Genomic DNA, 7,372 nt, shown 5'->3' on the forward strand with positions numbered 1-7,372 from the left:
CATTGCTCATTTTGAAAGGAAATCTTAATTAATTAGATTAATCATCATTCATTAAACATGTTGTTACTAAGACCATGAAGTAAATCCTAATATACTAAACAATAATTAGTATATACCACATGGATGTACCATAGAAGCCATAAACATCAGACCATATTATAAAGAAAAAAAGAAAGAGAAAAGAGGATAAAAGATGAAGTGGGTCAAGCAAATCATGGCTCAAAGCACTATATATAGAAGACAATAATACAAATTAATGAGAATAGGCAGCAAGTCATAGACTGTGTGCGGTAACCATGGGTCTTGCCCACTGAATTAAGTTTTTTTTTTTTTTTTTTTTTTTTTTAAACTTAGTAATAATATTTTTCTACTATATTTCGTGCATTTAAATTTATGGAGCGTTACGAAACATGTTGGAAGAGCATTTAAGGAGAAAACATAAAGTAATTAATTTTGGGAAGAGTCCAAAATAGAAGAAATAGAAAGAACACACACAGCTGATGACCAGTTGGCCCAAGGCCACTGTCATAAGTATCCAGAACAAGTTGTAACCATTATGGTAAATTGAAGAAGAAAAAAAAAAAAAAAAAAAAAAAAAAAAACATGTTGAAATGAATATATAATTTTGCTGACCGGGATAACAGTTGGCTTTTATTGTATTTTTGTAGCCCTCTTTCATGTATTTGCTAGGAGAGATAAGATGCAACCAAATGCTTACGTAAAGTAAACATGTTCAAATTTCAACGTCACAAATTTAACACTGACCATCACAAGACCTTTTGTCCATCTATACTGTAGAGTTTTTGTTAGATCTATTTTTAAGTCAGTGTTCTAGAGAGTGTTGTAATAATTTTTAAAACACTAATAATTAATTAGTTTTCGGATTCAGTAAAGTCTAATTAAACGAGTAAGAATATAAAGTGAAATACAGATAATATTAGAAATTAATATCGTAGTCTGATGCGCACATTTATATTTATGGGGCACGTCTAAACAGTAAAGAGTTCATTATGTTCTAAAGATTTACAGATACTGACAGATTTATTCACTCAAAACTTCTTTCTAGATAATGATACCATTGCGACGAATCTCCTTGATTAAGTTGTCATATCACCATGTCCACTTGCTTGCATGCGAAGGCAGAAAAGGATAGTAGTATCAGCTACCTCACATTACAATCCAAAATCTATTAATCCAACTAATTAACTCCTGATATATGTGACGAGTACTATTGACCATGGGCTTGCCCTTTCGCATATATTAATTATAATAATGATGGATTTGAATCTGGAAACTTCAATTATGTTCTGAAGTCAGTACTAAATTAGTTGTCTTTTATTAGATATACATAGAGAGAGTAAAATCGTCTTTTTAAATTTGACTATCAAGGATTTCTTGGAAGGAATTAATTTGGTGAGCTAAGATGGAGATCTCACCCTCCAACCAGACCATGGATTAAGCATCTCCCTCCACCCCTTTTCTTTTTTATATTGTCACGTTAATTAATAATAAGATATTATATTTATAGATAAAAATATGATAATTCACATATCCCGTCAATTAAGTGTAAAAAAACTTAAGATTTGAGTTAATGTTCTTAGCATTACTCATATTTTTATCTTAAACCAAACACACTTTAAGGAATCATCTGACATGGACAGAGGAAAAGCATGCGCTGTCTGTTTCTCCACATCCAAGGGAATCATTGGCAAAGACAAAGGAAAAGTGGTGGACAGAAATTCACGATGAGAGGAAGGAGAAGCTCATCGATGGCTGTAGTTGGACGAATGACTATGAAGTACTTCTTAAGGTTTGACGATGATATGGTAGCCGCCACCAATAATAGGTCACACCTCTGTATTCAAAAAGCTTGTCTACATAGGTGCTTGCCAACTCTTCGAGACATCTCCAACGTAAGATAGTAGTCTGATCTGATCCGTCAACAATTACGACAATAGTTGAGCTCGGAATTCGAGACGGATCCAACCCCAAAAGTGCACGCGTGAGTAGCACGTACATTTTTTGTCCATTTTTTAAGGCTTTGCGGACAAAAATGCCAATTTTTAACGGTTAAGGTGCAGCGTTAGTTATTATTATTTTTCGTCCATTTTTTTTAAGACTTTACGGACAAAAATGCCAATTTTTAACAGTTAAAGGTACCATTACACATGAATCAACAATCAAATTGAGATTATACTAATTCTTCAAAGAACAGGCAAAATTAACCCAATAATCAGTTGATCAATTCCTAAAAAAAAAATGATCATATTCTAAGAAACTATACTAAATATTGAAGGGAAAAAAAAAAAGAAACTATACTAAATAAATAAATAAGCATCTCCTATTCCCATATATGCACACGCCAATATATAGCATAAAATTAGTTGCCGTTATTACACTTCAGTGAGGATCTTAATAATCCCCGGAATCCCATAATTTAATTATATACTTCCAATGACATATGAATCACATATTTGCACCAAATACACACATACAACACTAAAATCCACAGCTAATTAAGCTAATAAATTATAACGGCTAAATCGGTTTGACCTTGAAAACTTTTGGCTTAGAGCGTTTGGTCATCCGCTCCTCAAAATCCTTAGCTCCACAAAGAATCCTCAAAATCCCTTCATTGCAGAATCCATATTCCTCAGCTGATCTATACAGAAGCTCCGAGAAATCTGCATCGCCTAACAACGTTGTACGAACCATGAACCGTTTAGCAGTGTCATCTTCTAATCCGACACAAATAGGCACATAACCTCGAGGCGTCAATGGCGGTCCTCTCAAACGACGTCGTTTCATGCTGAATCCTCTAGCTCCTACATATCTTCCCAACTTACTACCTCTCATTCCCATTTTTCAAACTCTTAGTTATCTGATCTCTCTCTCTCTCTCTCCTCTCTCTCTCTCTCTCAGGAACTGAATCTTTTGGTTGGTTTTTGGTTTTTGCTATAGAGTTACAATAAGAGAATATATTTATTAAGGCCGTGCGTCGTACCACACTGTCCTATTAGCCATGCACAAATTATTTTTCTTTTGTTTTGATTACTTCACCGTTCCGTGACCACCAAGTTGACAATAGCTTAATTGTTTTCAATATTATTGCTAGCATTACACCACACTTGAAATTAATTATTCGTCATGAGATTTTCCGTATAGTATGACAATATGATAATTTGATATATATATATATATATATCTCGTTCGTTTTACTAGAATTTTAGTTAAAATGTGAATTTATGTGTGAGAAAACACTGTAACAAAAATTTGAGTTGTGATTCAAACTAATAAAACAAACGGGGCCATAAAATCTCCAATCTGATGAGCATACGAGTCTGATACTTATAATATTTTTTGTTCGCCATTATAATATTGTTAATTTGCATGTTCATTTAACATCTCATTTTATTTTTTATTTTTTCTTTAAATTACCTCCATGTTATATTAGACTTGCCTTAGTATAAGGTTACAAGTCCCTATCAAAAACAGAGAGACGTGACAAATTTTGACGTGCCAATTATCTGTCTTGTCTATAACTTAGAGAAGGTTTTTAAATCGAACTGTGGAGAGTTTCATCTGCTGGCTCTGAGTAAGAAAAACAAGTACGATATTATTGCAAGGACCAGTTCCTAATTAACAAGTAGAGAACCAGCAAAAATAAAAAATGAAATAAAAAATAACAAGTAGAAAGTTGTTTTACTTAAATGGAAATCTAACTTGAAACTCCTATATATGATCAAAGCGTGTCTTACTTCTCTGTTCACATTTTCATTTATAAAAACAGGATAACTAAACATAAAAATTGCTAGAGTAGTACACTAGTAAACATCAAAGCAAGCGCTTCTTACCTATATAGGTTATAGCTTTTTTCTGAAAAATAAAAAGACAAATTCATTCTAAAAACTTTTTTTTTTTTAAAAAAGAATATTAAAAAACGAAGACATAAGAATGCAAATAATGATCCTTTATTCCTTTGAGGACCCCCTAACCGACCGGGTTAAAGCAGACCTCTCACAATGGGTGAGCCCACTGTTAGTTTACTAATTCATCCTAAAAGCTTAAGTTATTAGGAGGTGGACCAACAATAATTTTATATTTTAACACTCCCTCTCACGTGTGGGCTGGACAATGGGCAATCGTGTGGGTAAATTAATTAGAAAGCTCAACACGTGAATATATAAAAAAGTTAAATGTTAAAGACCCAACACACGATGACAATTTTAAATGGGATAAAGAGTGCAATTATAGGAGTTTGAACTCAGGACCTCCCGCTCTAATACCATGTTAGTTTACCAATACATCCTAAAAGTTTAAGCTATTAGGAGGTGGGCCAACAATAGTTTTATACTTTAACACCCACACGGGACACTTTCTTAAGGGTAATTTTTAAAAGTATTTCTTAAAATAGAGCACTTTTTTTTTATCCATTTACATTAGTCTATATATTTTTACTTTTTAAACCAAAACTAATTAAAGGGTAGATTTTTTTTTTTTTTAAAAATGTATTTTTAATAAATTAATACTTAAAAAAATAGAATATGTAATTTTCTCGACCTTTCCTTTTTCCTTGTATACTACCCCTAGGCTGTGATTGAACCAAGTCCAAATCTCATATAGGGCCGGACAAACATTGCCCATTCTGTTCGTAAGACGAAAGCCCACGTACCTATGTGTGTATGTCCATTTGAATTTCCTGCAAAATGTTAATTTCAAACTTTTTGCTACATATTTTTCTCATAATAATTCAAATTTAATTTTCATTACAATATTTTTTCTCACAAAAAAATTCAAACAATACATGCAAAGCTTGAAATGAATCCTTCTCAGGTTGTTGATGATTGGAATGTCTCTATCAGTGAATGCAGAAGGTAAAGTCCCTAATGACAGGTGATTCCAGTATTGAGATGGATTGAATCAAGGCCATGAAAACACAATGACTTATAAGAAAGTTTTATAATACAGCCTAAACACACAAGCACAAAATAAAAAATAAATAAAATAAAATTGTCTTGTAGTATAATCTGACGAGTGGAAACTTATTTGTATTAAAACCATAACTTTTATATTATAGTAACAAGTTCTTTGTTTATTCAAAATGATAGCCTAAACATGAGCTTTCAATGATGTTATAGTATATCTCAAATCACAATATTCATGTGATAATCGGTACTGAAAGTGCCTCATTCACTTCGCAGATTCGAGTTTTCAATTTGAGTTGAGATGTGATATTTTTTTAAAGCTTTTCAGTGTAGCAGGAAAAGTTAGATGTGACATTTTCTGAAAGTTTTTTACTGTAAAAACCTAAAATTGAAAACTCAATGAAATGAACGAGGCTATGTTGGAGAAGAATCCACCCATCTTCTACGGATTATTGTGGGGTTGAGGATTCCTTTTGAGACTTGTTATAAGTTGGCAAGATTCTAGGAATTTTGGCCTCGTTTACTTCGTTGATTCAAATTTAAAATTTGAGTTGAGATATGATTTTATGTGAGAGCTTTTTACTGTAATAAAAAAGTTAAATGTGATTGTTTGTGAGAGCTTTTTACTGTAAAAAAATTTAAATTTTAAATTCGAATCAGTGAAGTGAACGGAGCCTTTATTTTTATGCTTTACATGAGGTTGATTTGGCTTTTTCCTTAGGAAAAATCCCATGCCATTTTACATTTGTAAGAGAGTTGATGTGAAATGTAGTCGTTTGGTTGATGTCGTGATCGAATCTGATGTGAGAGGCTAATAAGTCATCATATCATGTTGGTGACAACTAAAAGGAGACGGTGACAAAGATCTAATTTTAGGGTTGTTGTGTTTTTAACATAATTACTATGCCTTTAATAGAAGCACTATTTTTACTTAAAGTAAAAATAAAAACAGAATTAAAATTTAAAAGTTACATATTAATTTATCAAATAACTTAAAAAGCGTATTAATTTATAGACAAAGTATTTTTGTACACTTTTAATAAACACTATAATTTCATCGTTTATTTTTTAAAGTGCTTTTAAGAGTTCTAAAAGCAATCTCAAACACACCCAAAATAAAATGTACCATATCATATGCCGTCTTCTAGCTTGATGTGTGTGTGTTTTGTTGCTGGGATGGCTTGACATGGTTTGGTTCCAACAAAGGGCAACCTGGCCTAGGCACCCCAAATTGACCCATTATCCAAACTCAAAAAAAAAAAAAAAAAGAAAGATTTTGTGGTAGAATATAGGATGTAGATTAAAATCAGATTTAGAAAAATATAAAAAATTTAGCTGAAATTAATAGAAATGCGATGGTTTAAAAGTTAAAATATTGTTCTATTAATATAATCTTAAATAGTATCGCTAATCAAAAAGAAGGAAACAAAAAAAAAAAAAAAAAAGAAAGGAAAATGCCCTTTCTACTTCTCTTCTTTAGTTTTACGCCACTCTGGGAATGATGTGCAATGCTAATGCCTCCCTAAATTCGATTTAAAGTGAGAGAAAAGAGGCATGAATCTAGAAGTAATAATATTATTGAAGGAGAGGTATAAATATTCATGTCCTTTTACAATAGGGCAAACCTCTACTTCTTCCAAATCCGTGCATAGAACTTGTTTCTAAACGCCAAAAGAGTTTCTCTCTAAATGACCTTTCACAATCCCAGAAAAGGAAAATCTTTTAACAAATCACCACCACATGATAGTTAACGATGCTTGATTTGCAAGTTGCATTTGGCTTTTCCCCCTGCATTTCTTCCCTCTGCCCATCTCTCTTTTCTCTCCTACTAAAAACTATACTTACATAGAAACGGGACTTTCTCTTATAGTCTCGTAAAATTTTTAAATATGTATGTTTTATATATTTTTTTAATGTGATGTAATTTTATTAAATTTAACGGTAAAAAACTTAGATCATCAGTAGAGTAACATGAGAGGGATCCTTTATACCATCAATAGCTGGATCCACCCCAGCAAATGCTGCAAATCAGCAATATTCGTCCGTAAAGTCCAAAATTTTCCTTCGCAACAGTATTGTTGTCCAAATAGTAGTCATACTGGCACGAATGAGGTTTTGATATGTATACAGATTCCGTTCATTTTATCGATTCGAGTTTTATTACAGTAAAAAATTTTTAGAAATAATCACATTTAATTTTTCTGTTACAATAAAAAAACTCTCACATAAAATCACATTTTAACTCGAATTAAAAATTCAAATCAGTGAACTAAAACGGACCCACATTATTATGTAGTGCGAGATTAATTCAAAGCAATCTGGACAAGTTGTGTTGGTAGTGTTCCGGATGCATGGCATGGGTCTTTCTTACAGGTTACAAAGTTTATATAAATGTGTGCATCTATCTATCTGTCACACACATATACATATACATATATATATATATA

The sequence above is a fragment of the Morus notabilis genome, unplaced genomic scaffold (assembly GCF_000414095.1).
Source record: "Morus notabilis unplaced genomic scaffold, ASM41409v2 Scaffold774, whole genome shotgun sequence".
In the NCBI taxonomy this organism is placed as follows: domain Eukaryota; kingdom Viridiplantae; phylum Streptophyta; class Magnoliopsida; order Rosales; family Moraceae; genus Morus; species Morus notabilis.